Source organism: Camelus ferus, chromosome 7 (genome assembly GCF_009834535.1).
Source record: "Camelus ferus isolate YT-003-E chromosome 7, BCGSAC_Cfer_1.0, whole genome shotgun sequence".
Lineage (NCBI taxonomy): Eukaryota > Metazoa > Chordata > Mammalia > Artiodactyla > Camelidae > Camelus > Camelus ferus.
In genome coordinates, this window is record NC_045702.1 from 42585957 (window position 1) to 42597346 (window position 11390).

Below are 11390 nucleotides of genomic sequence, written 5' to 3' on the forward strand. Positions count from 1 at the left end.
AAGAAGATATTTGCAACACATATAATTAGCAAAACATTGGTATCTAGACTATATAACTACTACAGAAGAATAAAGCATACAATCAAAACTAATCAAATATCGAAGTCAACTCACTGTCATTATGATTGCACATCTGAATGTTGTATTGATGGGTGATGATGTTGAGTAATAAAGTAATAAAAGAATACCTGAAGTGTAATGTCATTTATATAAAATTTCAGAATAGACAAAATTAACAATGATTTGCTTGGAAATGCATATATCAGTGATTAAACAATAAAGAAAAAGGAGAGAATAATAACAAAAAATTTAGGACAGTGGTTAACTTTAAGGTGAAGAAGAAGGGAGTTACAGGTAATTTTCCATTTCTTAGCCTGGGTGACAGATTCACACAACTTTATCATTGTATAAAGTGCATATATGTGGTTTATACACTCGGGTTTATGATGGTGTTAGCTCAGATTACTAAGAAGACAAGATGGGGCTAATCATGCAAGAGATTTATTAGAAGAATGCCTGAAAGGACTGTGATATAGGTCTGCCACCTGGGAAGGAGACGGGGAAGGGAGCAGGGTTGGGTATGAAGAGCCTTGGACTGCAGCACTTTTCCAAGAAAGTTTCAGCCAGTCCAACAAGGAGCCAAGGCCAACCATCAAGGAGTCCCCATCTTGCATGGGCAGTGTTCTCACCTCGCCAGGTACTGACTGGCATCAACCTTGAGAAGCATGACCTTGGTGTGATTTTGGAGGTGCTTTCAAAAGGCAGCAGCTGAGCTGTCAGTCAGTTTTACTCCCCACAACAGGAGATCTGAAAGGTCCATTTTTGTGGCCACCACTATGGTATGTCAAAATTTTTTTTAATTATTTGAAAATGGACAAATGATATCAAAGAAGAAAGGAAAGCTTTTTGTTATAGAAGAATGCTATCCAATGGATGTAGAAGCAATAATAGAAAAATCATCTTTTTTCAGTCTGCAAAATAATAAGTGATTTGGCAAAGATTATCAATGGATGCTAAAACACAGTGCAAAATCTCACACCACAGATTACCAACTAAATACAAGAGGGAAATGTATATTACCAATGGAGAGATCCAGTAGCTACCACTTTAACCAAGAGATCAAACCTGCGGACTGGTCCCCTTGGGGAGACCTGAGTACGTGTTCAGGCCCACATCACATTTATGAGGCCTGGGGTACAAGGACACAAGGAGGCCCGCATACTAGTCTCTAAACGTTCAAACTTGTGAATCAAGCTACCAGATTTCATAAAGTAGCTTTTATTCTCAGATCTTGACAAATACACCTTTATAATGCTTATAAGTATATAAAGCTATGGTTTTTATACAGGGACTTTTAAATGACTGAAAGCCAGAAAAATATCAAGACAATTGATTTTAATTTTTGTACTCATGTGAGTTTTGTTTGACACACTGTGATATTTTAATAAAGACATGTGCATAATTTTACTATATATTTATTTGAATATTATTTATGTTGCCTTTATTTTAATAAAATCACTAACTTGTTATAATTAATAATTTGACATAAATTGTATCCTATAGATAGAAATAATCCAAGGAATTAGAAATATAAAATGTAATGGTATTCAAAGTATCAAAAATTTTAATATATTTATCAAAAATATAAATTATATAAATAAAAATATAGAGAATTTAAATTTATTTTTACATGTCTTCCAAAAGTATTGCTTTCTTCTAAATATTCAAAATAATATATTGAAAGGCAACTGCATCTTATTAACAAATATCAATAACAACTTTTAACAAAAAGTGTTTAAAGCTGAAATTATACTAAATTTTTTGAAAATTTAATGAAAGCTTATTAAATATTTTTATAAAAATAAAAATTTTTTAACTCTAGTGTTCAATATTCATGCAGTTGCCTATGTAAATATTAGTATCATATTCATGCATGAGTAAAAGTTGTTTGATATTGCAAAATGTACAACTTACAAATACCACATGGATTATTGAGGATTTCCAGAACCTCAATTTCCAACATGAAGGGAAACAAGAAAACAGATGCTTGGCACTACTGAATGGCAGTATTTCATAATACAAGAATTTTTTGTACTCATGCTGAAAATAATGATTTTATAAATTAATTTGCCTTTTCTCTCAAATAAGTATTTCCATCCCTCACCTCCTCTTCACAATCTAAAGTAGTGTCCCTCCCTCATTGGCTGTAGGGACAGCCCTACACTTGCAAGGCATTCGGTCAGAATCACTTAGTGTGATTCTCCACACCAAGAACAAAGGTGTGGAGAAGCATTTCCATGGAGCCTGAATGATGTTAGTGACATTACCTGGGGGACCCAAGACAATGAAATGAGATTGGTAAACTTTCTCTAAGATGATTGGCTTGGTCTCCTCAAAAAATTAACATGGGTGAGAAGTGTGAAGAGACTGTTCTAGATCAAGAAACTAAGAACACACATCAATCAAATGTGACAGGTGACGCTTGATCTACAACTAGTTCCAAAAAAATAAACAATTTATAAAAGATTTGGGACAATTAGGGAAATTTGGGAACTGGCTATGAAATTATTGTTAGTGTTCACAGTTGGAATAATGACATTGTGGTTATATAAAAGAATGTTATTTATTAGGAGGTAAATGCTGAATTCTTTAGGGATAACGTCACATCATGATGTTAGGAACTTGTTTTCAAATAGTTCATCAAAATATGTTTCTTAACTAAGAGATTGGTAAACATCCATGTTACGGTGGATAAGTTGTGGTGAACTGACGCTGTTACATTACTATTGGATGTGTAAATTCATGAGACCTATATAAGGAACAATTTAGCAATATCAAATGTGCAAATCCACAAAACTTTTAATGCAAAATTCCACCCCTAGGAATTTATCCTACAGGTTCATGGGCAAAATCACACATGTCCATCAACAGGAAATGATGGAATTAATTATAGTACACCCATGCAGTGGAGTACTAGCAGAGAAAAATAGAAGGCTTTAAGTTAGTGATACAGAAAGATCTCTAGCATCCATTACTGAGTGAAAATAAAAGTCAAGGTTCAGAACAGTATTACAGTATGCTCCTATTTGTTTAAAAGGGGAGAAATGTTTATGCATGAGCTCTTTTTTGGCAGGATACACAGGAAGTTAAAATGGTTGCGTGAGGGGAGGAGCATTAGGTAGCTGGGGGGACAAGGATTAGAAGGAGGCTTTTCCCCAATGGCCCTTTTATACTTTCTGAATTTTAAACATGTGAATGAATCACTTACTCAAAACAATTCTTAAAACTATCAACCAAATTAAACGGTGCGTATCAACACGAGTGTCAGACAAAGGTTTAATAGCTGAAATATAGAGAGAATTTTATAGACCAATAAGAAAAGGGAAGGAGTGGGAGCGGTCAGCCTTCATAGAGTGGATGGGGAGTATTTTATCATTGACCTTGTTTAGAACGCTGGTGCAGGCTCGACTCTTAGTAGGTTTTATTATTAGTTAAAAATTGTCTACAGACAGTGTACTTTCAGATTGCCTACACTCAGAGTAAACTGTTTTCTTTTTTTTTTTTTTTAAATAATCAACATCAACCAAAGTGCCATGTGGCTTTTTTTTGTTGTTGTTTACAATTTGATGAATTTAGACAGATGTATACACCAATGAAACCACCACCACCAATCAAGATAACTAACATTTCCATCACTCCCCAAGAGGTGCAAATTTCAAATTCCCAATTTATCCCTAACCCTTTACCCCCTAGTAACGATAAGTTTGTTCTCTATGTCTTTGAGGCTGTTTCTGTTTTGTAAATACGTTCATTTGTGTCCCTTTTATTTGATTCCACATATAAGCAATATCATATGATATTTTTCTTTTTGTGTCTGACTTATTTCACTTAGAATGATAATCTCCAGGTCCATCAACGTTGCTGCAAATGGCATTATTTTATTCTCTTTTATGGCTGAGTAGTATTCCGTTGTATGTATATATACCACATCTTCTTTATCTAGTCATCTGTAGATGGACATTTGGGTTGTTTCCATGTCTTGGCTATTGTAAATAGTGCTGCTGTGAACATTGCGCTGCATGTGTCTTTTCAAATTATATTTTCCTCCAGATACATACCGAGGAGTGGAGAGTAGAATGTTTTCATTCCCTTGCCCTTAATATGCCAATGTCCCAATTCACATGCAAAGAGGAAGAAAAAGAAGGAGATAGAAGGGAAAGAGGAAGGAAAAAGAAATGCCACATCAAAATTTGTCCAGTTGTATTAGTAATCTTTGAAATGCAAATTAAAATATTTACGGAATAACCTTTTTCATCTAGCAAAAAATAATTTTAAAAAAATCGTAACATTCCAGTAGTGGCAAGTGAATAAAGAAACAAAAATTCAGATTTTTTACATTTACACTTTCAGATGATCATATCCATTGACCTCATTATTCCATTTCTGGAAATTTATCAAAAGAAAAGAATCAGAGATGGGAAAAAAGTATTATTTACAATAACAAAAAATGCCTGTAATATGAGATTAAATAAATTGTTATATCTACATTATGAGAAATGGTGTAATCATTAAAAATGTTATAAAATAAGATTAATTGACTTGTAAATTTTGAGAAGGCAATTAAAACTGTATGTAAAAAGAGAAACCATTTCTTGTGATAAACTTTGCATAATATCAAATTTATTATTTTGACCATATTTAAGTGAAGAGTTCTATGACATTAAGTACATTTACAGTGTTGTTGCAACCATCACTACCATCCATCTCTCAAAATGTTCTCATCTTGAAAAACAAACTCTATGCCCATTAAGGAACAATTTCTCGTTTCCCCATCCCTCCAGCCCCTGGAAACCACCATACTACTTTCTGTTTCTGTGAATTTGACAAGGTATCTTATATAAGTGGAATCACACAATATTTTGTCCTTTTGTGAAGAGTTTATTTCATTTAAAGTCTTCCAGTTTCACCCATACCATAGAATGTGTCAGAATTTTTCTTCCTTTTATAGCTGAATAATATTCCGTTGGGTGGAAATACTACATTTTGTTTATCCATTCATCCACTGCTAGGCACTTGAGTTGCTTCCACCTTTTGGCTTTTGCAAATTATGCTGCTGTGAACATGGCCTACAAGTATCTGTTTGAGTCCCTGCTTTCAGTTCTTTTGTGTGTACACCCAGAAGTGGAATTGCTGGATCATATGAAAACTCTACTTTTAATTTTTTGAGGAAACACCATAGTATTTTCCATAGCTGCTACACCATTTTTCTTTCCCACTGGCAGTACACAAGGGTTCCAGTTTCTTCACATCCTCGCTAACACTTGTCATTTTCTGTTTTCCTGATGGGTATGAACTGGTATCGCATTGTGGTTTTGATTTGCATTTCCCTAATGATGAATGATATTGAACATCTTTTCATCTGCTTATTGGAAAGAAACCATTTTTATAAAAGAAAGAAACTTTTCTAAAAAAATCAATTACATAGAGAAGGAAAAAAGAAAATATAAACATCAAAATATTATCAGTGTGCTGAAATACTGTCCAGCAAATATTGACTCCCTTCCCCAGTATCACCATAGGAGGATACACTTCCCTACCCACTGAACAGACTTCCTGTGCCTTGTTTTGGCCACCAGTGGAGCATGGACAGAAGTAGCAATGTGCCAGGTCTGAGCTCAGGTCTCAGAGACATCACGTTTCCACTCATGCTCTGCGCAGACATGCTCCAGGTAACCACTAGCCTGAACCGCAAAGTGACAGCTGTGGAATCAACCTAGAGTTGTCCTGTAGCCTGAAACAGCCGCCCAAGCTGACCCATAGAATTGTGATCAAGAAGTAATTGCTAGTTGTTGTATGCTGGTGAGTTTTTTGAAGCCATTTGTTACACTGAAAAGGCTAACTGGTACACAGAGCTTATCTCTGGATAGTAAGATTAAGAATGATTTTGTACTGTTTAAGTATGTTCCAAATTTTCTACAGTTCTCTACTTACTGATGATTAAAAATTAACCTGGAATATTGCATACAAAATTATTAACAGTGGTTATTTCTGTTACTAACCACATTTTTTAACATTTTTATTTAAATTCTGTATTTGTTTCACAATGAACATGTCTTATTTTGTAATCAGAAAAAAATAACAAAGCCTTTTGCTTGTTTCTTATTTTTCTAGAACAATGGCCATGCAAAAATCCCTAAAGGACCTTCCAGGAGTTAGTAATCAAGCCAAGTATAGAAGGATAATTTCTTCCTTATTGGTTGCCTGGGCTGGCAGTGGGAGTGGGGAGTGACTACATATGGGCACTGGGATGTTTTGGGGGTTTTAAAAATGTTCTAAAATTGGATTGTGGTTGCAGTTGTACAACCCTGTAAATTTGCTAAAACTCATTGAATTCTATACTTAAAAAGAGTGAATTTTAAATAATTATATGTAACCTCAGTAAAATGAGATTTTAAAAAACCCCATTCTTCCTTTACATGACAATTTAAAGAAATAAGGTTTAGTTTCAAGAACTGGAAGCACAGATAACTCTCCCAATAACAATGCAAACAACAACAATGGAAAATAAACAAACATATAAATTCTCATTGAAGAAGTACAATAATTAAAAGGCAAATTTGAGTGAGACTATGAAGCAAAGACTCTGAAAAAAAAGTTCCTAAATTTAACTGGAACACTTTATTTCACTGAGCAAATTCTGATTTTCTCACAATATTCTATCACACAGAAGAGCCAGGCTCGAGGGCAGAGGGCTAGGGGGTGGAGGCACGTTCCTGAAGCCAGCACAATTTGAGGACGGGATAGGAGATAATAGTGCAATAGCCCAACATGCTAACAACTGCAATAGGCAGGCAACTTCCCCTTCCCCACGTCTGTGGGCTAGCTTGTCAGCTCCTAGGTGAGACATGGAGAATATAAATGCGTATGTTGGGTAGTACCTTGTAGGGACTTGGGATGTAACCAAACACTCCATGGGCACTTCAGAGGTTAACTTATTTGAATCAAAACGATTTACAAATTATGTAAACTAGTTCCAAGTACAGTAAAAGCTTTGTGTCCCAGGCCAAAAGTCCTAAATCAGCCCCTCTGTCTGGAAATCATCGGCTTGTCAAACCTCTAGGCTAACATCTAGCTTTTGCAATATGAAAGTTGCCATGACAACTGAGGGGAAAGTTTTGGTCAACAGAATATAGTCCAGAAGCAATTAAAAAAAAAAAAAAACTCTTTGAGCAGCTTCTTTAAGCCAAAGGGGATTCAAATGATACACACTCAAAAAGCACAGTGTCTCACAGATATAAAATCTGGGGATCATGGGGCAAGAAAAAAAAAAAAGCAGATGGAGCAGGGTCAAATGGACAAAGCAGGAAGCATGGCTGCCCAGGCATCTCTCTTCACCTCGGGCATCTCATACCTAAGATGGCCAAGAAATGTTTGTTGGTTTAATCTGATTGGTCTCCACATCCTTATTTCATGTCCCAAAGAAGAATGAGCTTGTCTCATTTGAGCTGAAACCCAACCACACTGCATGGATATGGATTTCCAGAAACCCCGTATTTGAAAGGATTAAGCTCTTAGGGCTTCGTCTCCTCAACCACCCTAGAGGTAGCATTTGATTGGAGTTCGGTTCAAGGGAAAAAATTTTGCTTCTGCAAAAAATTAAATTCAACTAAGACCAAATAGAAAAACATTTAAAAACAACTTGTTTTTGGAGTGTATTTTGGGAGAAATGCTTTCTCTGTGCATAATGGAAATTTTCTTGTTTTTCTGTGCATCATCTATTCTCCCTTCATCTGATGACCACCCCTGATTTTCCATCTCCCATTTTCAGCTGTCTGGTTCAGAGAAGCTGATTACATCCCAAGTCTCAGGAAGATGCTATGACTAGGCTTGGCCAAATCAGAACATTTCTCCTCTTTTGGCCATAATGATTGATTCAGGATTGTACATGTGACCTACTCAGCACCAAAAGAATCGACTCTGAACCATTCTTGGAAGGAACTGAAAGAGTCTCTATAACATCTTTGTGTCCTTTTGGATTGGAGGGCACCATGGTACACTGCAAACACCACTGCACTGACAGAAGGGCTTGTTTTAAAGCCCTGCTTCCTACAAGCTTTGTGATCTTGGACAAATCACTTAACTTCCTTGGGTCTCATTTTACTCATTTCAAATTCTTTGGGGTACCTGTAAAGATTTTACAAGGATGCATATGTGAAGGCACACTATAAATTGTGAAGCCTTACTGAAATAAAAGGCTTTGCCTTTTGCTTGCCTAGCAGCCAAAACTGGAGTAAGCCTGGAGAGATGTTTGGGCCTGTTTAGGGCACTGGAAAACAAAGCACATTACCCAAGAAGAAGAGTATCTGAAGCCACAGAATGTCAGAGCCAAAAAAGACAATATCCAAAAGAGGATATCTGGTCCAACCCCCTCATTTCACAGTTGAGGAAACTTGCTCTATCTACCCTTGAAAAGGAGGAAATGAGATAAGAATGACTATTGCAACCACGCAGCCAGGGTCCCCACAGAAAATTAAAGCAATCAGATAATAAACTATGGCTTCTAAGCCAGAGCCGTGCTAGTGTTTGAATAACGTGGTTATCTTCTCTCTGTTGTAAACAGCTTCACCTGCAAGGAAATGACACTACGGAAGAAAAAAAAAATGAATTTACCGAGGACTTCACCTCCTCCACACAGCTCAGCCTTCTGAGACCTAAGATGGGAGGAAAAGAATTTTGCAGTTAGAAAAATTGCTGAGCCATGTGCCTGAAATGCTTAACAAATCACAGTGGGGACTTTATTTAATTTTTTTTTTCATTTTCCCTGTTGGCGAGAACCACTCCTGCAAAGAAATTATTTGCCAAATGGTGACTTCATTTATGATGCCGGCAATGTGATGTTTAACAGCTGACATTTGACTACTTTAAAAAAATCATCCCTTAGCTTACATAGCAACCAAAAGGGTTGCAAAAATTTAGAGGTGCCCATGTAATTTTCAATCATTTTGTATGGGTAAGAAGGTATGGAAGAAATCATATCTGGTCAATATTTTTGAAGATTATAATAATAAAAACACATAGTACAAAGAGTACTTTATATGTGTTAAATAACTCAATCCTCAGAATAACTCCAGGAGGCAGGTACAATTTTTATCATCCAGAGATTTAAAGTGAGGCACAGAGAGGTTGATTAGCTTTCATAAATCACCCAGCTCATGACCAGAAAAACTGGGATTTGAACCTAGGTTTCTTGGACTCTGTAGTCTGACTGCTTAACCACCCTGCTAGACTGACTTTCTAACGGTAATCTTCTGCATAGAATGTCTTATATGTTCTTAAAGAAATAACTTGTATATAAAATTAAAATAAGTTAAAACACCTGTTCAAGTTTATCTTTCTAAAACAGTTCCAGTCACAGCATCAAGAGAAAGCAGAATGACATAGTGAGAATGCAAGCTTTGGAGCCAGGGTCAACTGAACTTGAGTCCAATGACTGGCATAGCTGTTACGAGCTTTGGCAAGTTCCTGAACCTCTTTGTGCCTCAGTTTCTTCATCTGTAAAATAGGGATAATAGTGTTAATAGCATTACTTAAATCCTAGAGTGGTGGTGGGTTCAATGAGATAGTTTATGTAAAGTGCATATCCCAGTGTCTGGCACATAGGATGTCCTCAATAATTATCATTCAGTATTGTTATTAATATCATTATTACTCTCTGTATCAGGTACCACTTCAGCTCTGCTCTGGCTTCTCTCAGCTTTACCTCTCTCTTCTTCCAGCCACCCTCCCCTCTGCCCTCTCTCCTGCTGCAGCCCAGTCCTGCACAGGCTCCAATCTGCTTCTCCCATCTGCTACCTACCAGGGCCTCATCTTAAACCCAGCTGTGCCCCTGTTACCTCCTGCCCTAGGACATCCCTGTTGACCCCAATGCATGAGACTCCAGGGGAAACTCCTTGACATCTGTGCATATGCAACCCAGAAGTGCTGGCAATGAGCCCTCTCAGGCAAAACTTTGACCCTTTCTTCTCTCTTGTCTGAGGGTGTATTTATTTGCTAGGGCTGCCATAACAAAGCACCACAGACTGAGTGGCTTGAACAGCAGAAATTTATTGTTTCAAAGTTCTGGAGGCCAGAAGTTCAAGATTAAAATGTCTACAGGATTGGTTTCTTCTGTGACCTCTCTCCTTGGCCTGTAGACGGCCACCTTCTCCCCATGTCCTCACATGCTCTTTCCTCTCTGCGTGCACATCCCTGGTGACTCTGGGTTTCCAAATTTCCTCTTCTGGAAAGGACTCTAGTCAGATTGGATTAGGGCCCACCCTAACAGTCTCATTGTAACCATCACTTCTTTAAAGTCCCTACCTCCAAATACAGTCACATTCTGAAATACTGGGGGTTAGAGTTTCAGCATGTAAATTTGAGGTGACACAATTCAGCCCATAACAGAGGGTTCAGAGATGCATTTTGTTAGGCTCCTCAGAAGACCCTATGGGATAAAGAAACCAGTTGACCATAGTGGTGGCCAACTTGAAGTATACCCTTCCCCCTGGGCTGCATCTCCGTTCCTCTTTGGGATCACACTCATCAGTGAAGTCCTTACATATAAACCGTGGTCTCAGGTTCGTCTCTCTGGGAAATTTGGCCTAGAACACCCGGTGGAGACTGTGGGTGGTCTCCTACCAGAAAGCCTATCCAACCTGTCAAATGTGGCCCCACCTGTCCTTTCACCCCTCCTGCCCAACCTGCACAGGGCTCAGCACGATCTAGCCACACTGGACTATTCATTCTCGCTTGTCCTCTCCAGGGCACAGAGTCCTCATCTTCAGGTGACAAGGCCTGATCCCTTCCTCCTCTTCAAGTTCTATTAGAAACTCAGTTTCACCTTCTTGTGAATGACCTTATTACCCTCCTGAAATGAGTTATCATCTCCATTTTATTTTAAAATAAATACATATTTTGTGCTAATTGGGAAGATTAAAATGTTCCAGGTTTGCACACACACAAAAAAAGAGAAAATCGCAGTCCTTCAGAAAGGATCTAAATTAATGCTGGAGAATTATGTAGGAAAAGTTAACAGATGTACAGCTGGCCAATCCAAGGTTTTAATTAAAACCCATCTTTTATTGGTCAAAACATGACTAGTATGAGAGCCAAGCCAAAAGACAGAGCTAGATGAATGCACCCATGATCACACACACACACACACACACACACACACAGCGTTCTGTTATTCTATACTATGTGGAAGCAGCAGGATGTGGATACAAATGGATTTTTCATGTATTTCTCTTGGCATTATGGCCATATTTAATGTAGCATCCAGTAAAGTCAAAATTTTAATTAAGTTTATGGTCTGACCATCTGTATTTGTTTGGAATTTCTGCCTCTTCAAA